Source organism: Vulpes lagopus, chromosome 8 (genome assembly GCF_018345385.1).
Source record: "Vulpes lagopus strain Blue_001 chromosome 8, ASM1834538v1, whole genome shotgun sequence".
NCBI classification, from domain to species: Eukaryota; Metazoa; Chordata; class Mammalia; order Carnivora; family Canidae; genus Vulpes; species Vulpes lagopus.
The window spans coordinates 129,293,999-129,321,707 of record NC_054831.1 but is presented as its reverse complement, the minus strand read 5'-3'; the positions used below and the strand labels follow the sequence as shown (position 1 = coordinate 129,321,707).

The following is a 27,709-nucleotide window of genomic DNA, read 5'->3' as shown; positions in this document are numbered from 1 at the left end:
GTCCCCCAAAGCCAGATGCTGCTGGGCCCCCAGGGCCCACCCCCCCATGAGCTGGGGGGAGTCTCGCTGCATTAATGAAAGTAGCTTCACACAGGCTTTGGCCGGGCACAGCCTTGCACACACACATGTGCACAGACACATGTATGTGCATTTTTCCACGCTACACACCAAATGCTTTGCCTGGTGTCCAGGCAGAAAGCAGCAGTCTGCAGGCCTGGCACGTAGTAGGTGCACAGTGAAATTTGCACACTGACTAGGTGGCCTTGGGTATGCTCTTCCGCCCTTTGGGCCTCAGTTTCCCTATGGGTAAAATTAGGAAATGAGGGGTGCCGGGGTGGCTCAGTGGTTGAGCGTCTGCATTCAGCTCAGGGTGTGATCCCGGGTTGAGTCCTGCATCGCCTGCTTCTCCCTCTGCTGGTGTCTCCGCCTTTCTGTGTCTCTTGTGAATAAATAAATAAAAACCTTTTAAAAAAAAATTAGGAAATGAGAAATTAGGGAAGGTTGCACGGGGCTCACCCAGGAACCTGGCAGGTGATTCTACCCTGCACACTTTGTAGGATGGAAGGTGACTGTGCTCCCCTGGACGACCTTTCTGGGTGCCCCTCCTCTCTGGGCTTTGTGCCAGGAGCTCAGCACCAGGCCTTGCTGGGGGAATCTGGTGAGCATGTGGGCTCGAGGGGACGCGGAAGAGGCGAGCAAATGGCCGCACAGATGCCTTCATTCATGTCTATGCTTTCCCCTGTACCTGCTTCCAAAAAGGATCTGGGGCTCCTTAAAATATTAAAGCACACCTAAGACAAGCCCGTTACAATCAAGATGAAAAACTCATTTTGGAGAAGAAAATAATCGTCCTGGGAGCCACCGATGGTTCTGCAGAAGTGAGCACTCAGATCACCACCCTGCTTCCCAGAAACCCGCTGCTGCCACCCACCCCACATGGTTACCATGGTCTCTGAGAAGCGCCCCCCCCCCCCCCCCCCGCAGCCTATCCCATCATTTCCCCGCCCCCACCAGCACCCTAAGCCAGGAAGGAGGCCCAAGACCACCAGCAGAGCCCTGACCCCCACCCTCTTGTGCTCACTGGAGCACCCGAGCCTGAGCCCGAGCCCGAGCCCGAGCCCGAGCCCGAGCCGGTACCAGAAGACCTGGTGCAGAACCAGCTCAGCCACTTCCCAGTGGGTGACCTTGGACGAGGGCCTTAACCTCTCTGTCGTCTTCTTCTTCTTCTTCTTCTTTTCTTCTTCTTCTCCTTCTTCTCCTCCTCCTCCATCACCTTCTCCTTCTCCTCCTTCTTCCTATTAAGCAGACTTAATAGGATCAGCTTCACACCATCATGGTGGGATTTAAGTGAGATTTCTGCCCCTCGGCCTGAGTTCCAATCCTGGCCCCTCTGCCCCCTTGTGTTAGTGTCACCCAGGCTTGGAAACTCTGTGCCCGAGTGGCACCATCTCTAGAAGGGAATGACAATAGTGAGCAGCTCACTGCTTAATCCGTATTAAAGTGCTGCCACAGTCGCTGAGCTGTGCATGCTCCCTGTTCTTGCCCAGGAAAACCCCTCCTTCTTCCACCGTAAAACAAAACAAAACAAAACAAAAAAAAGCTCTCCTCACCTTTATCCAGATCCCATAATGGCCCCCTGTGTGTCCTCTGGCTCTTCGAATCCTCACGAACAACCCTGTAAATGCTCACAGGTGTCACTGTTGGCTCGAGCCCCCCTGTACAGGCAGGGTCAAAGTTGAGCAAGGTTAAGGGACTTGCCCCAAGGGCTCGCTGCTGGAATGACACAGAGGGCAGCAGACCCCACGCCCCCTCCCCCGGAGTTCACCTTGCGGCCCTGCTCATTTTACAGCTGAGGAAACTGAGGCCCAGACGGATGGGAGACTCGCCCAAGGTCACATGGCAGTGCTGACTCGTGGCCGGTGCTCCTTCCTTCCCTGGCCTCTGCTCCAGGGCTGATGTCCCAGGCCCTGCGCCCGGGGGCAGAGGAGCCCCGAGGAGGCCACGGCGGGCGGGAGGAAGGGAAGGGAGGAAGGCATCTAATCGGATCACGGAGAGCCTCCTAGCCAAGGAGGCTGCGTCTCCAGGCTGCAGGGCCCCATTAGGGCTGGCGGCGGGGCGCGGGACTCCGCATTTACATATAAATGAAGATATTTACAAATTAATGCATCTCAACTAGAGAGAGTCCCAGCTCCACAGCTGTCTGGGCCGCTTCCTCTTCAGCTGGGGAAAGTCAGGGGGAGAAGGAGGCTGAGATCACTGAGAATTGGCAGAGAGCGATTCGCAGGCAGCTGAAAGGAGCTCCAGGGACTCCCAGGGCATCTCCTCCCGCTGGTGGGGTTCCCGGAGGGGTGGGCCGCGGGCGGCATGACGGGGCTTCTGCGTCCACGTGTGCCACCCCAGTGCATGACCTTGGGCAAGTCGCCGCCCCTTCCCAGTGCCCCCAGGCCCCATCTATCAATGGTCTATAGAGTGAGCCTCAGAATCGAGAACTCCCGGGTTGGAGTTGACAGCAATTTATTCCCTCAGAGGATGTTTAATTGAGCACCTACTAGAAGCCTGGCATGGTGGATCCAGCGGGGAACAAAAAAGACCTGGCATTGAACTCTCATGGGGAGAAGACAGTCAACAAGGCAAGGGAGGCCTACGGAAATCAGTACACATTCCACAGAGGTGGGAATTGTGGCAACTGTGTAAGGGGGGGAGAGCGGGGTGCAATGCCTGGGTAGGACCACCGTGCTGGGGCGCCCCACATGGTTGGCCAAGGCCTGAGGGATGGGAGGAGGCCGTGATGGTAGGGAGGAGGGCCATGTGGCAGAGGCCTGCCCTGCACCCTGCACCCACCTGCAGCATCCTCCACCCCTCTGCGGGCTTCTGGGGCTACCGGAGCCCCACTCAGCTTGTTCACGGGGCGGGGCGGGGGGGGGAGCATCCCCAGAGGGTGGGCGTTCCCAGAGCAGCCCTGCGGATGGAGATGTTGGGTGATCTCCCAGCACCCCTGGCCCTTGGGTGGGACTACTCAGATGGGTGGTCACTGTCTCCTTGAGCTCCCCAGCAGGACGGAGGCTGAGAGGCTCCCCAGAGTAACCTCCGTGATGCACCCCTATTGGCTTCTTCCTCCCCGCTATTCCTCACTCCCTTCCCAGCTTCCTGGGACACCTCACAAATCAGCCACTGGCTCCTGAATCCTTGTCCCAGGTTCTGCTTCCCTGGGGTCCCCTTGAGTAGGGGAGGCATGATCTGGGTGACAGTCCTGCCCGCTGGCCTCCTGCACATCGCCATCCTCCTCCTCTCCCCCCTCACGCCTGTGTCTCCACCCTCCTGCAACTGTTCCCCCTCAATCCCCCCGCACCTGTTCCACCTCAGCCCCCCCACACCTGTTCCACCTCAGCCCCCCGCACCTGTTCCACCTCGGCCCCCTGCACCTGTTCCACCTCAGCCCCCCCACACCTGTTCCACCTCAGCCCCCCACACCTGTTCCACCTCAGCCCCCCGTACCTGTTCCACCTCGGCCCCCTGCACCTATTCCACCTCAGCCCCCCCACACCTGTTCCACCTCAGCCCCCCACACCTGTTCCACCTTGGCCCCCCCACACCTGTTCCACCTCAGCCCCCCCACACCTGTTCCAGCTCGGCACCCCCACACCTGTTGCACCAGGCCAAGAACAGGTGGAGCAAACAGATGGAGTCCCCCACAGAGGGGAAGGTTACTGTGTGGGCATACCCATTAATCCCTGCAGAGTGCGCCCATCCATGTCCCAAAGTCCTCTGCCGTCCCTCGTCCCATTCCGTGTGCCCAGGATGTCCTGAGGAGCACCAAGCAGCCTTCACTGGCCCTAATTTGGCAGCGAGGGAAGTCTAAACTCAAGGGGGTACGTGCCCTTCCCATGCCTTGCCCACCTCCCTTTGCCAAGGCCCTACTCATCCATCCAGGTTCAGCTTGCACACCGCCTCCTCCAGGAAGCCAGTCGTTACTGCCGAGACTGGGTCACGTACCCCAGGGTTCATCCCCTCCACATCCCCACTGCCCTGACACTAGGTGTTCAAGGTCTGCCTCTCCCGCTCTAGACTCAAAGCCCATGGACGGGGACTGGGTCTGAGGCCTTCACCGTGGTCTCCCCGGCCCCCCGGCCCAGCACCCCCACAGCATTGAGGACAAGGTGTAGATGCTTGCGGGGCCGATGAGTTAGTGGCGGAAGCTATGGAGTTCTCCCATCACAGCCTCCCTGCTGCTGGAGACACGGAGGAGGGAGCAGTTCGCCACCCCCACCCCCCCACCCCGAGCCTTCTCCGACGTTTTCATCCTTCATTCATCACAAAGGAATTGAGCAATTGCTGTATGTCAGGGACAGTGCTGGGGATAAAATGGAGAGGAAGACATAATCAGACCCGCTCTTGTGAGGCTTGCAGCGTAGGGGGTGAGGAGAGACAGACTATAAAAATATGTTTAAAAGAATAAGGAAAAATATTGACAGTCGGTGATGAGTGTGTGAAGGAATAAGGTTACGTGACAGAGGATGACAAGAATAATGCAGTAGGTGGTGGGAGGGTGGTGAGCGGGGCGGTGAGTTTTCTTATAGGAGGTGACATCTCAGCAGCAATCTATAGGATAACAGGAAGTTATCCTGGCAGGGTTGGGGTAGGGAGGGCATTCCAGGTGGAGGGCACAGCAAGTGCAAAGGTCCTGAGGTGAGGAAGCTGGACGTGACCTAGGGGCTACCAGAGGGCCCCGCGTGGCCAGAGTTTAGGGAGCAAGCCGGCATTTATTCTGCGTGTCCTGGAAGTTGCTGGAGGTCATGGTCTGATGCGATGTGGGTCTTGTGAAGCTCACTCTGGCTACCACGTAGAGGGTGGATTGGAGGCGCCAGGGAAGGAGGACAAAGCTTCCCCAGATTCATCTGGGGAGGGGGAGAGAGGTCTGCCCATAGGCCCCAGGACTTAGCTTCCAAGTCTAAGCAAGGTGGGAGAGGGCGCTGGACCACACTATAGGGCTGGCAGGGGCACCAGGAGGCAAGGGGGTGCCGGAGAGCCGCCGCCTCTCTCTCTCTCTCTTCCTGCCCCCCCACCCCGCTCTAATTTCCGTGCCCATCCCCAGGAGCCGCAAGCAGGAGGTGGAGAACAGCTGGGTGGGTGGAGGAGCCGGGGGGCTTCATGGAGAGCAGGAGTACACAGTTACACCTCCCTAATTCATATTTATCAGGAGAGGGAGACGCGGGAGAAATCAAGTGAATGAAGGAAGAGCCTGGAGGAAAGAGGACGCGGAAAGAAATGCCACTTCCTTTATTGCTTCGAGATGCAGCTCGCTCTCATATTCGCTGCACAGCGCATATGGAACAGTTGCTGCATCCGAGGCACAGGGCTGGGGCACAGCGCTCCGAGGTGGTCAGGATGCAGCCCCGGCCCCCTCCCTCTCCTCCTCCTCCTCCTCCTCCCCCTCCTCCTCCTCCCTCTCCTCTTCCTCCTCCTCCTCCTCCTCCTCCTCCTCCTCCTCGTTCTCCCCTTCCCCTCCTCCCCCTCCTCCTCCCCCTCCTCCTCCTCCTCCTCCTCCGTCTCCTCCGTCTCCTCCTCCTCCTCCTCCTCCTCCCTCTCCTCTCCTCCTCCTCCTCCTCCTCCTCCTCCTCCTCCTCCTCCTCGGAGCTTACAGCCTGCCCCTCCCCCCATGCCCAAGTGCCCAGAAGCTCCTCCAAGGCTCCGTTCCATCTCTTCCATCTCAGTAACCCCCCCAGACCCTGCTCGGCATTTAGAGACGAACAATAAATATTTGTGGAAGGAAGGGAGAGAAAGGGGAGATAAAACATGGAGATAAATAGCTAACAATTCGAGTAATAAAGTGATAGCTGTCGTAGCAGAGACTCGGGTGTAATGCAGTGAGGAATCGGAGCTGGAGAGACCCGGGAAATCACAGAGGAGGTGGCGTTCGAAGTGGCCCTGGGCGCGTACGTGGGTTTCAGACAAGGCGGAGTGGGGAGCGGACGGGCTAGGTGGAGGGCACCGCGTGGACAGAGGCCCGGAGGGCGGGAGGCGCGGCCAGGAGTGCGGACCAGAGGTTGCCAAGTGGAGGCTCCCTGGAATCTGTTGGATGGACTGTTATGCTACGGTTTATTCTTTTTTTTTTTTTTTTAAGATTTATTTATTTATTGGAGAGAGAGAGAGGGGAGGGGCAGAGGGAGAGGGAGAATCCTCAAGCGGACTCCCCGATGAGCACGGAGCCCGACGCCGGGCTCCATCCCAGGACCCGGAGATCACCACCTAAGCCAAAATTAAGAGCCGGATGCTTAACCGACTGAGCCATCCAGGCGCCCTTGTGCCGGTTTTTAAATAGACACATTGACTGTTTGGTCCAAGGAGCAGAGGGCCTTGCTTCCCTCTGAAAGGTCACCTAGGCCCTTCTGCAGACTCACCTGTGAAGGTCCAGGGCAAACTTCTTCTCTGGTCCTGGTACAAAGCAAAGTGCCATCTGGTCCCGGGGGCTTTGAGTCTGAGGTCCACGGTTTCCTTGTCCTTCTGCATGTCATCGTGAGCCGTGCATCCTTTTCCTCCCAAATATGCAGAGCACCTGCTGCTTGCACAGAAACGGCCGTTCATTTGTTCACTCATCTGACCCCTCGGCAAGCACACACCGAGTACCTTGAATGTGCCGGGCTTGTGCCAGGTCACCCTCAGTTCGTGACCGGCCGGAAACCCCCGCCTCTCTCGCACCCACTGAGCCTCCAGGACGATGAAAGAACCAGAATGACCTTGTGAGGACAACCTTGAACCCTTTTCTGAAGTTTATTCAGAACAGATTATGCCTCTTAGGGGCACCTGGGTGGCTCCATCGGTGGAGCGTCTGCCTTTGGCTCAGGTCATGATCCCAGCGTCCTGGGATCGGGCTCCCTGCTCGGTGGGGAGCCTGCTTCTCCCTCTCCTCCCTGCTCATGCTCTCTCACTCTCTCTGTTGCATTCTATATCAAATAAAATAAATAAATCTTTTTTAAAAAAGAGAGAGATTATACCTCTTGGTCACATCTGACTTGAACACCCCAAGGGGGAGGCCAGGTCCCCATCGAAAAACTAGGGGATGATTTTAGGAGCGAGGACTGCAGTTCTCCCAGCTACTGGGGCGATTTCCAGCCTGAAAGCTCCGCTCTCAGAGCCTGGGCTGCAGAGTGCCTGAGCAACAAGCCTCCCTCGGCCCGGCCACACTGCAGGTCAGTCCCCGGACCACCTGCACTAGTATCACCTTGGAAGTTGCTTTAAAACATCAGTTCCTGAGTCCACCAAGATGGAATTTGATTTAAGGGGTCTGGAGCAGGGTCTGGGGGATTAGTCTTTTAAAAAGTCTTCCAGACAAAGTTGCTGGGGGCATCCGCTCCGTGCAACACCTTCCACCTGCTGCAACCTGCCCAGGGGACCTAAGAATTCAGTGGGAAGCCACAGACACAGATCATGCTAGTTGCTTCTGGCAACTAGACGATTGTCCTAAGGCCCCTGGGACCAGACTTATTTGGGTTGAAGACGACAAAATAGTTGACCAGGCAGTGATCTCCCAGGCCCCAACCAGTTCCAAGCCTGGGTCACCCCCCATGCCCAGCTGGAAGTTAGTTACTGGTGGAATGAGAAGAGCTGGTCTATGCGTGACCCTGTCTAAGCTTCTCAGAAAATGAGGCCTTGACTTGGAACAAGGGGGCCCAGGAGCAGCCCCCCAGCATTTCCCCCAAGGCAGGGTGCTTTCTGAGCCAAAGCCCCCCCTGGACCCAGTCCCAGGCCTCTGGCCCCCAGAGCACCAGTCAGAGAAGGAGGAGTTACCAGACTAGCCTGGGTCAGGCCCTGAGCCCGTCTCTCGGCGGGGACGCATTTGAGGGAGCGGGGGTGCCTACCCTCCTTCCCCTCTAGGTCTCAGTGTCTGGCACAGAGCCTAGGGTGGAAGCCCAGGGCCTCAGCAAAGGTTTGCTGAAGCAGTAGACTGACAGGTTATCCAAATGTGCAATGACCATTTCAGGCAGCCAGCAGAACTTTCTTCCGACCCATCATCTGGTTTCACCCTAACAACCGTCCCATGGAGTACACCTCATCGAATCCTGTTGTACAGATGATGACACAGAAGAACAGAGAGGCGCGGTCACTTGTCTGAGGTCACACGGTAGACACGTAGTGAAGCCTGGGTTCACATACCAAGCCAGAATGGGGCTCTGGGCCATTGGGAGCACAATGCCCACCCATTCCAGGACCACTGCCAGGCCCTAGACACCCAGGTAACTTAGCAGGGAGGGCATGCGACCTTGTGTGTCCTTCCCAACACTCACGATGGATGCTCCTGTGCATGCACACACGCACGTGCAGTGTATCTGTTGCCCAAGATGCTTGGTGCCTCTGGGTAGGAAGCTGCCAGAGTCAGCCTCCACTTGAAAACTAGCTGCTGCCCGAGGGTTGTAGGCCCCTGGGTGCCCTGACCAAGTGGTGCCCAATCCCAGCTCCAGAAGTGGGACTCCAGGAGCCACCTCCGTCTCCTCGGCTGGCGGCATCAACCCCATTGACTGGCTGAGAGATCCGTTTAACCTGACGTGTTCCCACTGCCCTAAGAGGACGCACCCCCTGCCCCCACCCCTCCATCCCCACCCCCACCCCAGCTTCCTCCCTGGGGCAGAAGCACTCCGTTGGCGGGGATGTGGCAGGAGCACCTGGTGCATCACACCTCTGCTCTCCCGTGCCAGGTGGCCACTCTTCATGCACACAAATGCCGCCACTGCCCCCACCCAGGCCCCCGGCCGCCCAGACCGGCAGGGCTGACTCCCACAGACTGGTCCTGAGCTCACGCCTCCCCGGGGCCCTGACTTCCTGCAGGTAAAGGTAGGCCCTCTTCCCTTGTTCCCTGAATTCAGTCGTTCCTTCTGAAAGAATTTTTCTTTCTTCAAATCTCTTCTTTTCTTTATGTCCCCTTCCAGTCTTGCACTTCCCATGTCCTCCTGTACCATGCACGCACGCACACACACATACACACACCACGCTCTGCTTCCCCTCCCCCTGCACATAGCTTACATCTCTTGGGATGGAGTCCCGCAGAGGCCCCAGAATCTCCCCAGCAGCAGGGACCTCAGATTTCAAGGCCCAGGGGCCTCGGGAGCTTCTAGTGGGTCCTCTTTCCACGCTGGCCACACTGGGGCAGGTGTGGGGTTAGGCACCTCGCCATGGTTGGGTCTTGGGGTAGCGAGTGGACAGCTTTGATGCAGGGGACAGAGATGTGCTCTGTTGAGTTGGCAGCTTCCACTGAGCAGCCTCTCCCCCTCCCACGGCCCCCATTCTCTCTTTGCCCACCCCCTCTGCCCATGGGGAGGCCCCTGGGGCTCCCAGAACGGGCCCCTCTCAAAGGTACCCCCCCACCCCAAGGGAAGTGCTTGCAAAGCTGTCTGCTGCCCTCTGGTGATGCACTGGGGTATTGCAACGGGGGGGTCCCCAGCCTGTGCCCCCTCCCCGCAATCACCCAGGATAGGTCTTATCCCTTAAGCACGGGAACCTTCCTTTCTGCATCTCCAGGGCACCAGTGCCCAGCACAGAATGTCAGCAGAGATTTGTTAAATTAATGATCTGACAGGTTATCCAAATGCGGAATTACTATTTCAAGCGGTCAGCAAAACTCCTTCCCATCCATCATTTGCTTAAACCCTAACGACAGACCTATAGAGTGCAGATCTCAGACCCTATTTGTGGAGATTAGGCTCGGCCCAGGGAGGCAGGGAGGGGAAGAGCCCAAGAGCTGGGAAAGCTCCCCTGTCTCACGCAGAAAGCTCCTGGCCTGGGTGATTTCTGCAGTGAATGGGGCCAAGCTGATGGGATGGGGGCCTCCGGGGTAGCCCTCCTCCTCTGGGGAACAAGTTGCCTTCTACCAAGGGCCTCCCGGAGACAGCGTCTTCACTGCCAGCCACGAGGAACTGCAGACTCATGTCAGACAATGCCCCGGGTCGTGGGGGAGAGGTAGTTCTTATGATGTGTCCCGTGCACTGCGATGTTTCCGGTAGGGCTGGCCCTAATTATTCATTTGCCATTTAAAAAGTGTTTCTTTGTTAACTGTGGACATCAGGAAACAGAGATGAACAAGGGAGGTAGGGTCCCAGTGCCTCTGGAGCCGACATTCCCCAGGCTGTGCCTGCGACACAGGGAGAGGTCAGGGGAGGGTCCCTCTGGGGTCTGGAGGAAAGATGAAGCAACCACGCAAAGAAAGCTCAGGGAATGAGCATTCTGGCAGAGGCGGAAAGCAAGGGCCTGAGCTGGGAGCCAGCTTGATGTGTCAGTGAAGGGCGGAGAGAAGCCAAGTGGCTGTCAAGTGATGAGCCCTGCAAGGAGTGTGGGGGAGGAGAGGTGGGAAGCCTGCAGAGGCCGGATCTCGGGGAGCAGGGCTCTTGAACTTGACTGCACACAGGCATTGCTGGCTCAAACTCTGTGGGTGGGGGCGGGGAACCCTGTGAGCCTGTGTTTCTGATCATCTCCCAGGTGACGTCAGAACCTCGGGGACACAGGCCTCAGTTTGCCAAAGCTCCCCAAGGGGATTCCCGGCGGCAGGCAAGTTTGAGAACCACTGTTGTAGCACATTCTGGGCGATCGGAGAGAGTTTGGGGTGTATCCAGAAGGGATGAGGAGTCGTTGAGTTGGTCCTGTTCCTATTTTGGGGTTGTGAGAAGATCGGCCTCAGCTACTGTGGAGGATGCGGGAGTGGAGGCAGGACGCACCTGTCACTGGGGAGCTGGGCAGGTGAGGGGGTGTGCTGGCCAGGCCGGAGCAGTGGGGTGGGAGAAGGGTCTGGAAGCAGAGCTGACGAACTGGAGGGTGAAGCCATCACAGGGAGAGAAGCAGATGGAGGCCGTCAGGACCATGGCCAGAGCACGTAGCCGGAGGGGGGCGGGGCGGGGGGGCGGGGGGTGCTCCCTCCTGAGACCTGAGACTGGGAGCCCAGCAAGGACTGGCTGGGGCTGGGGCGGGTGCGGAATCCTCAAGTTCGACCTGCGCCAGGTGAGACATGTCCCTGAGACGCCTGAGCAAAGACGCCAAGGGAGGGACAGGTCAACAGACACAGATTCAGGAGCCACCCGCACACAGATGCCATTTAAAGGCACCGTCCCCTCCCAGACTCAGGATACACCTGCCAGTAGACCTTCCGGCATCACCCAGACCAACCCCCTCATTCTCCAGATGAGAAAACCAAGGCCCAGAGGCTGTGGGCGACTTCCCTGAGGTCACACAGCCAAGTCAGCTCTAGAACCAGGGCCCATCTTCTGGCTCCTGGGGAAGCATTTCCGCTCCACAGAGCTCAGCGTGGCTTCCCCTGGACCCCAGCCCGTGGGACAGAGTTGCTGAGAAGACAAATCATTTATGTATCTGCAGTCAGAAAACCAGAGCTGTTAGAAATTATCTACACACACACGCACACACACACACACACACACACACATCTTTTTCCTTCTAAGTAAAAAATCAGTAACTGGGCTGTCAGCTTTATTACTAATTATGCAACGACTTTATTGCGAGTATTAAAAAAAAATTGAAGGCTAAAAATGTCCAGGAAAGACTTAATTTAGTAAACGGTTCAGAACAAAGTATTTGTCGCCGTGGTATTTCTTCACATTAGAATTTGCTCCGGGTGATTCAGGCCTCCTCTTTAATATATTATTGCAGCCTAATAAAGTTCCCAAGTTCTGGGAGAACCTTCTTTGCCTCAGAAGGTAATTTTGTTCCAGGAGGTGAGGGTTGGTTGGGATTGATGGTGAATGGAAGGTCTGGTGAGCCTAAGGGTCCCGGGAAAGTCAGGCAAGGAGACGTGAGCGCACTGCTGAGCACGCGCAAGTGTGCAGTGATGGCGGGTGACCAGATGAATGGAGGATGGAATGAATGAATGAATGAATGAATGAATGAATGAATGAATGAATCCAGGGGGGAGGAGACAATGAGTGAACGGTGGAGCAGTGCCCAGCCGGATCACTGGGTGGTTGCAGAGCTAAGCCTCAGTCAGGGAAAAGGAGTCACCTGCCACTTGCCCTGGAGAGAGATAAATGGGAAGGTGGTGGGAGCCATCAGCCTTTTGTACAAAATACGCACCTGTCACCTCCATTTGCAAGTGACACCGGCCACAGCCGAGATGATGAAGCAACACCACGCGAGGCTGCGGGGCAGGGAGGGCTTTCTCATTTTAGAAAAAGCAAAGAGCCAATCAGAGAACTTGAGTGATTTGCTCAAGGTCACAGAGTCCAGGAGCAGTGGAGGAGCCAGGGCCCAGGCTTCCAGGGGTCTAGTCAAGGGCTAGCGGCTTCTTTGCAGCTCCCAACAGCTTGGGTCCTTTCTTTTTTTTTTTTTTGCTTGGGTCCTTTCTCGGTGCATCTGGTCTCTCGCTGCCCAGGTGCTTTCTGCACCCAGCAGCCAGAGGGAGCTTTCAGATCATGGCACCTGCTACCTGAAGCCCTGCAAAGCCTTCCCAGCTCCACGGGAGAGAATCCCAGTTTCTTGTAGCTTCAGGGCTACAAGGTCCCAGATGATCCCAACCCCCTGGCCGGCCTCATCACCCACCCCTCTTGCTCCCTGGCCACCCTCTGAGACCTTCAGCCTTGTGGCCAAGCTCATTCCTGCCTCCGGACTTTTGCTCGTGCTTTTCCTCTGCCAATGATGCTCTTCCCCATCCCAGGTCTCAGATCAGACGTCATGTCTGCGGAGATGCCTCCCTGACACCCCCCTCTGCAGGGATTCCCTCTCACCCCAATCCCTTATCACTTTGTTCCTGGATGTTGGCTACTGGCTTTTCATGGCATTGGCTACTGTCTGGTGTGACTCTCTCATTTATGCATCTGGATCCAGGTTTTCCCATTTGCAACCCTGGGGGTGAGGGCTTGCTCCCTCCAGCTCTCCTGTGCTCCCACAGTGTCCAGGCGATGCTAGGCAGCTCCATAGCCAGCAGCCAGTAAATACGTCTTAAAAAAAAAAAAAAAGATTTATTTATTTATTTATTTATTTATTTATTTATTTATTCGTGATAGACATAGAGAGAGAGAGAGAGAGAGAGAGAGAGAGAGGCAGAGACACAGGAGGAGGGAGAAGCAGGCTCCATGCCAGGAGCCCGACGTGGGACTCGATCCCGGGACTCTAGGATCACGCCCTGGGCCAAAGTCAGGGGCTAAACCGCTGAGCCACCCGGGCTGCCCGAGGGTCGGCTTATTAGACCACAGGCCTGGCACTGATACAAGAGCCCGGCGGCCTAGTCCTGAGTCTGCTGGGAGGCTGAGTGTGACTCGGCTTCTCTGAATCTCACTGTCATTTTTCCAGGGCACGAATGGGAGGGAGCCCTCGGCGATGGGCATCCCTCCCAGCTCTGTCCCTGTCTGCCACTTCCCCTCTGTGCTACCGACGGGAACCGGTGGCGGACCCCATCCCCGGGGTGACAGCGCTCGGTGCACAGCCAGGGCTGGGGCCTGGGAGACGCCTGCAGTTCTGAGACGTGCCGGGAACCCACCTCAGTGCCCATTGGGGTCCGTGTTCTCGCGTTTGGATTCTCAGGGGAGCGGCAAGTCCTTGCAATGGTGATTTCCTTGTGAGCTGGGCCGACACTCCTAATTATTATTTGGAGAAGCTTGGGGAGGCTCAGTTAATTGATTACATATTTCCTTCCTTGACAGGGCATTTGTTTGGTTGTGTCGTTCTTTTTCCCTTCCCTGGGCAAGTTAATGTTCCTGGGCATGTTGAGTATTTTGTGGGGACCCTGGGACTAAAGCCAGTCATAACTCTCCCCCCACTCGCCAACCCTGCCAGGGGCTTTCAGGCACTTTAATTTAATTTCCCTGGACCTTTGCTTCCCCCACGAGGGTGATGATACAGCCAGAGCCCTGAGATCTGAGGACTAACAGTAAAGCCAAGGCCAGTGTTTTTCAAGCTCTTACTGTTGTAAGCAGTTCCCACACACTGACTTGCAGATCCTCGGTGTGAGGGTACTTTACTGTCCTCATCTGCAGGTGAGAGGATGAAGCTTGGAGAGGTTAAGGGACTTGCCCAGGGTCACACCCTGTGAGTGGCTGAGCCAGAGGAGAGGTAAGAGGCAGGACACTGGGCTCTGGCCCGAATCCAAACCCAAGACCCCCGAAGGGCGCCCCCAGAATTTTAAGCAGGTATCAGGCTGGGTCAGGACAGCAGGGAACAGCTGGAGCTCAGGCTGGGGGGCTCAGGATCCCACTCAGTGCCTGGCAGCGAGGGCTCCTCACATTTGCACTGCTGCACTGGAGGAGAAGTGGCTAAGCTCTGTCTGGCCTCTGCATCAGGGGCCCACCAGCCCGGGGAGGGGGCCCCTCTCTCTGCTGTGACCCCTGAGCTCCCATCCCTCTGCCGTCACTGAACCCTGGCCTCACCCCCCAGCTTCATCCCATTGTGAGTCCTGGAGAAAGACGAGGAGGTGCCCACAAAGGCTCTGTCTATAGATCTGGGGTCCCCCAAGGGCTCCTCCCAAGCAGAGTTGTGACCTTTGTTGCTTTCATCTTTGGAGCCACAACACGAATCATATTATATAAAAATTATAGTAGCACTGGGTCCTCCTATGTGCCAAGGCCGAGTATTTCACTGGTAAAAATTCACTGCCATGGAGAAAATGTCACTACTTGTCCCATTTCACAGATAGGATAATTGGGGCTCCAAGAGCTTAAATGTTTTGCCCCAGGTTAAGTACAGAGCACGGGGCAGAGCCAGGATTTGAACCCAGGCAGCCCACAGCCAGGCTAGACCACAGCACCGCTTCCACTGCTGGCCTGTGAGTTCACTCACTTGTTTGTGTGCCGCGTGAGCGAAGCACCTGGGGAGTCGGGAGGAAGGGGCCAGGCTCTGGGGTTAAGCGGACCAGAATAGGGGGCACAGGGCTGCCCCTTTGGGAGCTGCGGGCCATGGTACCTGGTCTCACATCACACCTCCCATGACAAGATGCTCAGTCCTGCCCTGGGTGACGTTCCATCCCCTGCCTCCAGCCGGCTGCCCCACAACAGGCCCGCAGAGGAGGCAAGTGATGAGGGCAGGGCCCCAGGGCGGCCGCGTGCAGGTGCAGAGGCCTGAGTGTACACACCAGGGCGCCCCGGGAGGGACGGAGCTGAGGAGCACAGAGCGGGGCCCAGCAGAGAGCCGATAAGGACAGGCCTGCAGGGGAGAGAGCGCGCCCGGGCTGTGTCTCTGCACCATTAGCTCTCCGCGCTCTGTTTCTCCCTCGCCTGCCCAGGCTGCGATGCCAGCCCATGAGATCCAGGGTGGGGAGAGGCACACGCAGGCCCTGCCAGCTGCTCTGGCTGCTGATGGGCCAAGGGGGGCCCTGGACTCATCATAAATCTCCTTTCGATGCCGCTAAGTGCCCCCAGCCCTGGCCTTGGCTGCCCGCACCTCACCCTCCGCTCAGCAGTCCTCCATCCCCAGCCTCCCAGGGGCCAACAGAAGCAACGCCAGATGCCTCCGTCCTACCTCCGAGGCTCTGCCCTGGGGGTCCCCATCTATTTATTTCCCTTTTTCACGAAGATATAACATGCACACAGTACAGCGCTTAATGTAGAGGGCCCGGCTCAGGGAACCACACACGTACGGCCGAGTGCCGCCCGCCGTGCGGGGACGTAACACATTCCCAGCATCCCACACGGTGTCCTTCCCCCAAGAGGGAAACGCGATTCTAACCTCTGAACAAACTCCCGGGCTCGTGTTGCACACACATAGGATTGCACCTTCTGTGTCCGGCTCCTTCGGCCCGGCCTGATGTCTGGGAGACCTGTCTGCAGGGGTCATGTGTCAATGGATGATCCTTTTTTTTTTTTTAAAGATTTATTTATTTATTTATGATAGACAGAGAGAGAGAGAGAGAGAGAGAGAGGCAGAGACACAGGAGGAGGGAGAAGCAGGCTCCATGCAGGGAGCCCGACGTGGGACTCGATCCCGGGTCTCCAGGATCGCGCCCTGGGCCAAAGGCAGGCGCTAAACTGCTGCGCCACCCAAGGATCCCCATGGATGATCCTTTTTCATCTCTGTGAACTACTCCATTGTGTGGCAAAATTACAGTCTCTTTATCCGTTCTCCTGTGTGGGGACGTTGGGGTTGTAGCTTCTAGTTTGTTTGTTTTTTTTTTTTAAGATTTTATTTATTTATTTATGAGAGACACACAGAGAGAGAGAGAGAGAGAGGCAGAGACACAGGCAGACGGAGAAGCAGGCTCCATGCAGGGAGCCCCACGTGGGACTCGATCCTGAGTCTCCAGGTTTAGGCCCTGGACCGAAGGTGGTGCCAAACCGCTGAGCCACCCGGGCTGCCCTGTTGCTTCTAGTTTTGAGCAATGACGAGTAAAGTGGCCTTGAATGTGAGCGGGTGTTCGTATCTCTCGGATGCATCCCTAGGAGAGGGGATGCAGGAGCGTAGGGGAGGCTGAGGCCCGACCTCAGTGGGGGCAGCCTGTTTTAATTTGCGAGGCTGCCATCACGAGCTGCGTGGCTTAAAACAACAGAAGTATGTGTGTTCACAGTTCTGGAGCCTTGAAGCGGGAAACCAAGGTGTCAGCAGGGCCATGCTGCCTCTGAAAGCTCTGGGGAAGTCATACCTCGCCCCTTCCCAGCATCCGGTGGTGGCCGGCAGGCCTTGGCTTATGGGCGCCTCTCTCCATTCTCCGCCTCTATCCTCACGTAGCATCTGCCCTCCGGGTCTGTGCCTCTGTGACCAAACTTCCCTCTTCTAAGGACACCAGACACTGCATTAGGGCCCACCTAATCCAGGATGACCTCTGCTTCCCTTACATCTACAAAATATCCTATTCCCAAATGATGTCTCATTCACAGGTACCGAGAGTTAGGATGTCAGCAGATCTTTTGGAAGGACACAGTTCAACCTACGACACTGCCTGTTTCCCCAAGTGCTTTTCCCCTTTTCAGAGCCCTGCCAGCAAGGTCTGAAAGTTCCAGATGCCCCCACTACCTATGCATTCCTACCCTTGGTCCAGCCATAAGGGTGACCCCATTTCTTAAAGCTCCCACCGTGCTTCTCTGCCACCCACCACCTGTGCCTGTCTGCCCTCTTCCACCAATCCTTCCAGAAGAGACTCACACATTTCTGCCCCTGGGAATCCGCCCTGAGACCTCTACCCAGGCTAAATAGGCCCTCCCTTGTCTCCAAACCCAGGTGAACAAGTACCTCACTTTTCTGCAGTTTCTTTGCCTGGAATGTTCCAGATGTCCACAAGTCTTCCTCCTCCGGTCCGTCCCTGTCTCTGCTCAGATGTCACCTCTGCAGCGAGGCCTTCCATAACCACTTTGTCTAAAACAGCAACCCATCACTATCATTACTCTGCCTCCCCCCGCCCCCATAGAATATGTCTATGTAACTTCCTGGTGTTATGTGACCCATACGTACAAGTAGGCTTGTTTATGGTGTCCCTCTGCCCTCCAGAAATCACCGTTCCTCCCCTCTCTTGCTCTCCTGCTCCATCCCCAGCACCTGGAAGGTTGCCTGGGCAATCAATAAGTCCTTGTTAAATAAGTGAATAACGGGGTCTGTAGAATGGGGTGAGAGCACCTGCTTGCCTGAGGAGAGTGGCTGCTGGGAGATGAAATGAGATCTCGCTCGGTCAGGTTCTAGCACAGTAGCAGCTAACTCCATCCATGTGGCTGCTGTAGTACTGTCTTACCGCCTCCGCCACCGTTCACCGTAAACCTAGTGGCTTCAAATGCCACAAGTTCGCATTTTACGATTCCAGACGTCAGAAGTCTGAAATGGGTCTCCCTGAGCTAAGATCAGAGGCCAGGAGGACTGAGTTCCTTCTGGAAGCTCCAGGAAAGAGCCTGTTTCTTTGCCTCTTGAGGCGTCTGCAAGTGTCCACAGCCTGGGCTTGTAGCCCCCTGCAGCAGTGGCATTGCGCCAACCTGTGCCTTTGTTACCACCTCTTCTTTCCCGAGCCTGCCCCTCCTGTCCCTCTCTGCTGGGGACTCTTGTGATTTCATAGTCCAGGAGAGTCTCCCCATCTCGGGATCCTCAACCACATCTGCGAGGGCCCTTTGACCATGTGTAGGATGCAAGGACCAGCCCCTTCCTCTTTTCTGCACCAGTTGCCCCTCCGGGGTCTGGTGCACGGTAGGTGCTCAGGAACTTGGTGTGGACTCCTTGAGAGCAAGAAGCCCTGCCATCCATTCTCATGCTCCCACCGTCCTGGGCTGGCCTGGCGGGCCGAGCCTCTCAAAGGCATCTGTTGAATGGAGCAGACCCACTGGGTGCTATGTGGGGCCACATGGAGACCACCTGGGCAGAGAAGGGGGGCGTCTGGGGAGGAGGAGGCTGACGGGGCAGAGGAAGCAGAAGGCATTGCAGCTGGAGAGGGAAGAGGTGGCCAGCTCATGCGGGTTTTGGGCTCCAAATGAAAGGGTTTGAGGTATCATGGAACTGGATCTTTGTTGGGCATAATCAAGCCAAATATAAGGCACCTTTAGGACAGGAGATGACATGATAGGGTCCCCTTGCGCTAGGCTTCTGGTGTCTGAATCCCAGCTCCGCCACACTGGCTATGGGACTCTGGCGGGGCCTCAGTTTCCCCCCTTTCTAAACTGGGACTGACGATAACAGTACCTAGCTCGTAGAATGCTCTTGAGGTTTAGATAGGTTCATAAAGCTCTTGGAACTGGCCCAGGGCACAGGAAGTAGAAGCAGGTGACGATTAAGGGCTACGCACCTTACACAGCAGTCGGCCTCTGACACATTCACCCCACACCCTTTACTGAATGCCCGTGATGAGCCGGGCATGGTGCTGGGCCCTCGGGAGACAGTGCTGACCAACGCCACCCAGGCCCTGCTTCCGCAGGGCTCTCCATTACCACTGATGGGGGAGGGATCTTTATTGCTCCCATTTCACAGGTGGGACCACTGAGACTGACCTGCACCGAGCGCTGGCGGTCACGTGACTAGAAGGCAGAGGTGCCGGCCTGGAAGACTGGACAGTCTGCGCTCTGCGCGGACCCCTGTCCTCTGTCGTGTCCTGATTCACACCCCTGGTGCCCAGCGCCCTGGAACTCTGCCCTGAGTCTTTCTGGAAAACTTGGAAGCGGCCCTGAAGCAGGGGTCTCTTGCCTTATTACGGCCCCTCTCGGGAAGACGTGAAAATTGGGCTCGGATCAAATTAGACCCATGTTGTGGTATAACTTTCTACAATCCCCATAAAGCTAATAAACTAATAAATTAGACGGAATGAAAATATCATCGGGCAGGACTACACACTAACGCGTGGCCATAATTACTCCCACGGCCGGGGCCAATTTCTCAAATTTCGCCTTGGCCAACTTTCCTCAGCTCACCGTGTCCCTAATAAGGCATAACTCACTCTATAAACATTAAATTGACTTATTTATTTTAAATTACAGTGGAGCTGAAAACCACCTTGATAAACCTATTCTCATGCATCTGCCTTCTCCTGAACGTACCTCATTTTTTTTTTTTTTAAACAAAGACACTGTGTACTCAGCGGCGGCCCTCCCCCTCCTCCCCCTCCTCCTCCCCCCCACCTCCCCCTCCTCCGCCTCCCCCTCCTCCCCTCCTCCAGACCAGCCTGGCTGCTCTCACCACATTCCAGCTCTAGAGATTTGACTCATTCCCTGGAGGCTAGCAGGTCATCCTTCATGTATAGAGATGATTCGTGCCTCATCAATAGTAGTAACGGTGCTAACGTTTATTGAGTGTGTAGGAGCGCTGCTGTGGGCTGGGCCCTCTGCCCCAGCTTCTGTGTACAGGAGCTCGTTGAAGGCTCACAATAAGCCTGTGAGGGTCACCCCCTCATGAGCCCCACTTTGCAGATGAGGGAAAGGGAAACCAGGGAAGTCAAGTGCCTTGCCTGAGGCCACACAGAGAATGACTTGTAGCAGAGCCAGGACCCGGCTGGGGTGGTCTGAGGCCATCTCTCCACCATCCTGTCCCTCAGCAAACTTACACAGAGGCCAGTGATGCGCCAGGCCTGGGAGAGTGGCTAAGAATTCTGGCTGCAGTGAGACACACTTCTCGAGCTATGGGAGGCACTCATAGCCCAGGAGTCCACAAGCATCTACCGGGCCTGGCTGACAGAGGTGCAGGGGGGTGAGGGGCTCGGATGGTTTATCAGAGACCATGCTTGGTGGGAAATGGCCAATGAATTAGAAGGAAGGCTTTCCAGTCACAGGGGGGCACAGCAGGGACAAAGGCCAGTGGGGCATCCAGAGATCTATGGCTGGAGTGAAGGCAGGGGAGTGTGAAGTACCATGTGAGAGGAATCTCAGCAGTGGGGCACGTTTGCTCTGATCCAGCTATACCCTCCCAGGCTATTCCCACTCAGCCCCAAGGAGCTGAGAGCTGTCCAAGAGCCAACACAAGCTGGCCCGCCTGGAATCACCTAGAACCAAGAAAAGAGGGAAACTCTGGCTCTGGCCAGCACGCTTGGCCACACTTGAATCCAAGGGTTTGATAATATTGTTCTTGCCAGAGAAGAACTTGGAAAGGCCCAGCACCAGGGTGTATTTTGTAACTTCCCTGAGGCCTCTCCTCATGTCTACAATGGGAGTGGTGATGCTTACGTCAAGGACATTGAGTGATTCATGGTAGACACTTAATGTAGACTTGTTAGATGGATGAATGATGGTTGGATGGATGAATGGATGGATGGATGGTTGGATAGATGGATGGATGAGTGGTAGATACTGGGATGGATGGATGGATGGATGGATGGATAGATGGGTGGTGGATACTGGGATGGATGGATGGATGGTTGGATATATGGATGGATGGATGGTTGGATAGATGGATGGATGAGTGGTGGCTACTGGGATGGATGGATGATGGATGGATGGATGAGCAGAGAAGTAGATGGACAGATGGATGAATGGGTAGGTGAAAGGAGAGACAGATGCACTGAAGATTTAATAAGGTCCTGTGTAGAAGCCCGCAGCATGGTATCTGGAACAGAAAAGTCCTTCAGTGTTTGTGCGGTTGGAAGCACACAAAGCCTTGCCACACTCTGGAGTGCAGAGATCCGTGTTTGCCTCTCAGGCTCACTTTCTGAAAGTCCAGGCCCCTGATGAGAAACGCAGACCCAGAGTCAGCCTGAGACAGAAGTATGCCGGGGACTAGTTGGGGTCCTCAGCCTGTGCCCATCACTGGGCCTGGGCTGTGCCAGCCAATGATGCAGAGCAGTGGGGGTGGGGTGCCCTGGAGAACTTGGACCCTGTCAGAGCAGAGCTGTCATTGTCCCTTCCTCCAGGCAGGGGCACTGTGAGGGCCCTGGAGTGAGTTTCGGTGTGACTTTTGGCGTGTTACTTAACCTCTCTGTGCTTCAGTTCCCTCAGCTGTAAAACGGAGATGAGACAGACACATAGACAGACTACATAATAACAACCACAGGGTGATGAGGCGATTCAGTGGGTCAGCCCGTGTAAGTGCTTATTTAATTTTTTTTTTTTTTTAGATTTTATTTATTTACTCATGAGAGAGAGAGAGAGAGGGAGAGAGAGGCAGAGGGAGAAGCAGGCTCCATGCAGGGAGCCTGACATGGGACTCGATCCCAGGACTCGAGGACCACGCCCTGGGCCGAAGGCAGGCGCTAAACCACTGAGCCACCCAGGCATCCCCTAAGTGTTTATTTAGAACAGTGTCTGGCACACTCTAAGTGCTGTGTGTTCTGTATTATTATTCAGCAAACTCACTGACCACCTGTATGTGCCTAGCAAAGTTCTAGATGTTAGGGACACAGGGACAGATTGGCTCACGGAGCTAACGTTAAAGGATGGGGCCCACCCTTTGTTCCACTTTGCAGGGCTCGTGACGTCTCTCTGTACCACTGTCTTCTGGGGTGACCTCGGGCAGCTCAGGGAACCTCACTGAAGCCCCAGTTCGTCATGGGTATGGTGCCCGCCCCTCCAGGTCTTGGTGACAATTAAGAGATGGAATAAGCGAGGCACTTAGAACCAGTACCTTCGCCATACATGGTGGTGTCGTTCGTGCCAGCTTTTTCCAGGACCGGCACCCACCCCTCTGCTCCAGGGTCTGTGAACAGGGAAAGAACTTCCGTCTTTCTGCATCCTATAACCACAGTCACATCTTATCGGTCACTTTCACAGTCGGGAGGCAGAGCACAGACCTGCCCAAGGTCACTGTGCTTCCAAGTGGCAGAGCTAAGATTTGACCTCAGGTGACCTCTCTCAGATGCCACCACCTGTGCTTTTGGCCATTAAGCCAACTCCCTAACTCCGAGAATCAGAACCACCAGATTCAAGAGACCCTGAGGCCAGGACAAAGCCTCGAACATCCAAAACCCGTTGGAGAAAATGAATTTGCAGTGTTCGGTCTTGAGTGTTGTTGAGAGCAGCGCGCACCCATGTTCCCTCCGGGCGCGCCCTGACGGCGCCATCTTCTGGGACCTCCTGGTCCTTGTCCTTCCCCCACCTGGTCTCTGGGCATGAGTCCGCATCCCTACGCAGGCCTCTCAAGGAGCAGCCGAGGAGGGCCGAGTGATTGGCAGGCAGCGTAAACCCCAATGCTAATGACGGAATAAAAACAGAAAGGCAGCTTGGGGGCAGGGCTGGTCTGTGCCATCTCGTTTAGTCCCTCCAAAAGCCCAAAGCCCACAGGAAACGTAGTATTACTGTCCTGAATTTTAAGGTGGGGAAAGGTGGGCACAGATGGGTAGAGTAACCTGCTCGAGGTCGCACGGTGCGTCAGTGGAGGAGCTGGGGTGCAGAGCTGGGGCCCTGAGCACCGCCGTGTCTGGCATCTGTGGGATTCACGCGGGCGCTGACAGCGGGTCCAGAGAATGCACAGGGACAGGTCCCCTGTAAAGCTAAAGGCCTTCCCCAGAGTCAGGGGGCGGGCATGCTGGCTCTAGGTGGCTCCCCCCAGACCAGGATCGCGGGCCACCCCACACCCAGCTGCTGGCATCGTCCTGGGCCAGTGTGACTGTTCAATGACATTGCCCTGGGCCTGAGGGACAGCCCCTGCCCCGCTCCAAGCTCCCAGCAGGGTGAACAGTTGCCCGGTCCTCATTCTCACGTTTCCAACATCACCACCAAGAACCCGTCTCCTCCTTCCGTTGGCAGTTAGCACGAGGAACAGATGGTGGATTTGGTGGAGAGTGACGTGTCCGTTCAGATGCGCCCGTCTGCCAGGCCACTGCTCACTTCTGCAGGCCTTGTGTCCGCTGAGAAGGGGTGGGGGTGGGGGTGGGTGCTGGGCTGAGCAGGACTATTCCTGTTTGGCCTGGGTGGGGTCCAAGGTGCCCACTCCGGGAGCTCGAACCCAACAAGGCTCGAAGCAAGTTGCTCACGCAGGTGGCTATCACCTCGATGCTTCCAACGGCAGGTTCACCTGAGCCCGGACGGCCCCAGCTCTGCCCTCACTCACTTGCTGTGTGGCCCCTGGAAGTCTTTCCTCCCCTGGCGTTCTCACGCACAAGCTAGGAGCACCCAGGCCAAAGCCAGCCAGTAAACAAGTTCTGTTTGATCAACCCTGGGAGGTTTTTTTTGTTTGTTTTTTAAATAAAAATTCTTAAAAATTAGATCAATGGCAAACTTTGGAAAATCGGGAGATTGCACATCCATGCCTTTATTTTTGGCTTTTCTTTAAAAAGGCCAAAGAGGTGCCCTTTAATTCTCCAATTGTAGCAATCTACTGCCATCAGTAGTGGCTGGATTTACACCTGGGAGTCATCTCTCCTGCCCCTGCCCCCCGCAGTGCACCCACTTTCTGTTGTCTGAAATTATATCTGTTAGTATTCGTTTGGGCTACATGCAACAGAAACCCAAAGTAAACGTGTCTTAAACTAGATAAAAGTCTCTTTTTCCTGAGAGTCTAGGTAGCCCGTCCAGGGCATGCGGGGCCTTCCATGGAGGCAGGGACTCAGGCTCCTGCGCTCCCGGGGCTCCGCGGTGCCTGGCCTCCATTCTCCAGGTCACCTCAGAGCGCAGGAAGGCTGCTCCGGCTCTAGCTCTCGGGACTACATTCCAGCCAGGGGGACCAGGAAGGGGATGCAGAAGGGCACAGCCCCTCCCTCCAGGAGCCCTCAGGACCTCCCTACCGAACACCTGTGTTCCCATCCCATTGGCCAGAAGGTAGTCACATGGTCAGCCCCGTCCTGGGGGTGGCTGGGAAATGTAGTCTTTGCTTGGGGCGGCTGTGGGTTCTGCTCTCATGGGTTCTATTACTAGGGAAAGAGAGTCGCTGTTGAATCCTTTCGTGTCCTCACCCAGGAGGCAAGCCTGTGAAGGGGAGACTTTGTCTCTGACGTTGTCTCTGAGCTTCTGCTACTTCTCCGTAATTTGCACACCGTCGCTCATCTCCTAAAGCGCGGCCCAAGGAATCCGCAAGGAGATGCTGGATGTCACCGTGCCGAGGAAGATTTGTGGTGCTTGATGTCAGCGGGGTGATTGTCGATCGCATCCATTCCTGTCCCCGAGGCCCACGTGGCTCCCTGGCTCCCACCTTGGGTCCCTGCTCCAGGGCCCCCTCCCCTGACCACCCTGCAACTCAACACTTAAAATCGAACCCCCTACCTCCACTCCCAGCACACCCCATCCCTGTCCCGTCTATTTCATATGCACAGAGCCACCGACAAGCGACAAAGCTTGCTTCGTCTGTGGCCCGTGTCCCTCGTCTAGGACATCGGCGTCAGGAAGACGGTGATTTTTGTCTGTACTGTTCACAGCCGTATCCCGGCACCTCAGGCCCTGACACATAGTAGGTCCTCAGGAAGCCTACGCCGGGTGAATGTCTGAGTGAACAGATAATGTTCTAGAATGTCTGCTCGGTGCGAGGCACGGCGCTGGGGTGACAGAGCAGGGAACAAGCTCCCTTCCAGTTTCCACATCCCCGTGGCATCGAGCCCAAAACCGAACTCACTAAGATAAATACCTATTACCTTGGATGGGATCTCGGTGCCAGCGAGAGTCCAGGCGTTTTAATTTTGTTTTGACAAAGGGGCTGATGGGAGAGGCTGGCTGGCTCCTCCGTCTCCCATCTGCCGGCAGCCCCGGGCGCCCTGGCCTGACCTTCCCCACGCTCAGCCCCACATTGCTCAGGACAGTAAAACATAATTGGCCTGCCCTACTTTTTAAGAGAACCCAGATTGAAGGATTGGGTTTTTTGGTGGGCTGACCTGTTTAAGAGCCTTAAGAGGAAGCTGGGAGTTTCAATTTTCCACTGCCAGAGCAAGGCTGTTTTTAGCTCAGCTTTGATGAACCAGCAGGAATCAGGTTTGGCCCCGGGTCACCCATCAGCTGACCTGGTTGGGATAGGCCTCCCGCAAGGCCCCAGGCCCAGCTGCGGGTTTGCAGGGAAAGTTGAGGTTGCCTTTACGCAACCTGGGTAATTGGTCCTGCTCTGCAGCAGCCCCGGGGCCGTCCCAGAGGAGAGAGGGAGCTGCAGGCCACCCTCTCATGTTTTGTCCTCCCGCTGGACTCTTGGAGCCAGACAGACCTGCGCTCCTGCCCCAGGTCTTCCCGGCCTCGGCCGCGGGACCTCAGACAAATTGCTTGGCCTGTCTGGGCCTCAGTTTCCTAATCTGCTAAGAGGTTTGTCATTTTGATCTCGCCGGGCGGTTGCAGGTGCTGAATGATAGAATGTCGGCTGGCTGCTGTGTCCATCTCGGACTCTGAGGACATTTCCCCCACTTGTCTCCCTGCAGGAGGCTGGGCTGATTGATGGCCACACGGGAGGGCCGGGGGTGGGGGGGCCGAGGGCGCCTGGCGGACGAAGCCTCCTGAATTGCAGTGCTTTGGCGTGCCGCCTGCTTGTCCAGCGGTCAGGAACCATGCCTCTGAGCCTCTTCTCTGATCCTTTTGTCAAACTGTGGTCAGAGAGATTGACCTCGGGGCCACTCCGGTCCCAGAGTAGAGGGACCCATGTGATGGATTCTTGCTGGAGTTTGCTTCCAGGAAGAATGTGGTCCCTGCACACGAAGGGGTCTGTTCTCAGTCCCCAGAAGGCACAGCCAGGCCATGAGCTGCCTCGGCTGGCAGGAGGCCCAGAGCCCAAACCACTGCTCTAAAGCCACAGTCTGCCGCCTTGCTTGCCTCCGAGGACCCGGGCGTCCTGCTCCCCCTTCACCTCTCTTTCCAGGCTGCAGAGTTTGCGTCCACCCTGCCACTGGCCAGTGACCTTGCAGAAACCTGTGTCACTGCCACCTCGAAAGGCAACGAGCTTGGGGGTTCAGGGCATCAACCCTGGCTGCCAGGGTGAGAGTCCAGCTCTGACATCCTCCAGTTGAGTGAGCGTCAAGTTCTAAACAACAGCCCCGTGCCTCAGTCTCCTTATCTGTGAACTTGGGATGATGCTACTCATACCTACCTCATGGGGTTGTTGTGAGGATGGGGCTTTACAGATGGGGAAACTGAGACACAGATATAGAATAACTTGTCCCAGATCACTCAAACTTCAACATGAGAAAACTGGGAGTACTTGGCACACAGGAAGCTCTATTATTATTATTATTACTATTAATATCTTATTTCGGAGGGCTTCTATGAGGGCTGAAAGAGATCAAAGTGCCCAGTGGTGGGTCTTACACATAGTAGGTGCTCAATGAACCATTGACGTGCAGGGATGAATGAGGCATGCATGGTCGGGGCCCCTAGAGTTCCTTGACACAGGTCAGCTGTGTTCACTAAACAAGACCAGAGTGATCTCTGGTGCCAGGAAGCGTGCAGAGCCCTGGAAGGCCACCTTCTATGCCTTCCCACTTCTGCTCAAGGCGGGCTTGACTCCAAGACACTCGGGGTCTTCATGATGCCAACTGTCACCACTGCCAAGCAGAGAGGCAAAGACAGAGAGGCAGAGATTTCTGCTAAAAAGTAAAGCTTCCACGGGGATAGAAAGGAGACAGCAGGCACAGCCATGTGCCCCCACCCTTCTGCCTCACTTCTAGATGCCCATCACCCAGCTTCCTTTGTGGTCCCTTTGGCTCATCGCCTGGCTTCTGGCTCCCCACTGCCCAGTGTCTTTCCAGGCGGCACCTGTCCCTTGCCCACCTGTCCCTTGCCTGGTGCCTGCTGGGCCTGGGATGGCGTGGGGTAAAGACAGGTGGAAGGAACATCCTGAACCTTTGGCCCCTTCCTATTTCCCCCACCGCCCACCTCCCCACCCAGACCCTGAGCTCAGCACGCTGACCATGAGAAAGGGATCAATCAGAACTTGGAGGAAGAAGTGGTTTCCATGGCAGCAGCAAGAGGCTGGGGAGGAGAGGCCAGAATAGGAGGGGGAGGGAGAGTGGGGAGGAAGGGTCAGAAGGGGAGGCCAGGGGAGGGGCAGGCAGCTGGCCGGAGAGTCAGGAAAATGGGGTGGATGGAGCAAGAGGGGGGATGGAGTGGGCTTCTGGGCCCCCGGGAGCAGCTGAACACGGTGGGAAAGGCCAGGATGGATGGTGCAGTGACCCCCACCTTCCACCTACCGGGCGTCTAGGAGGCCAGAGCGGCAGGGGCCAGTGAGCCCAGATCTGTCAGCCTCCAGGGTCCCAGTTACTAACCTCCCCGGTATGGGCAGTCTAGGGACCTCAGGCCAGGCTCTGTGGATTTTTCTTTGAGAATGCATCACTGGAAGATAAAATCTGATTGCTGAGAGGCATTTTCCCACCTTGGAATTAGGCCACTTCCAGGGTGCCCAATGGGAAGTCACAGCTGCCATCTCGGCAGGAATGAGGTGCCTTCCACGGTGACCGCCTCTGAGCCTCAGAACAAAGCCTCCCTACAGCCCTGATACAGAAGAGAGC

At 56.2% G+C, this 27,709-nt stretch overlaps 1 protein-coding gene across 2 annotated transcripts in view; it reads left to right on the top strand.

Annotated features, from left to right (window-relative positions):
• IGSF21 (immunoglobin superfamily member 21) overlaps positions 1–27,709 on the top strand; it is a 238,182-nt gene that overhangs the window by 161,995 nt on the left and 48,478 nt on the right. The gene's annotated exons all lie outside the window — the stretch shown is intronic.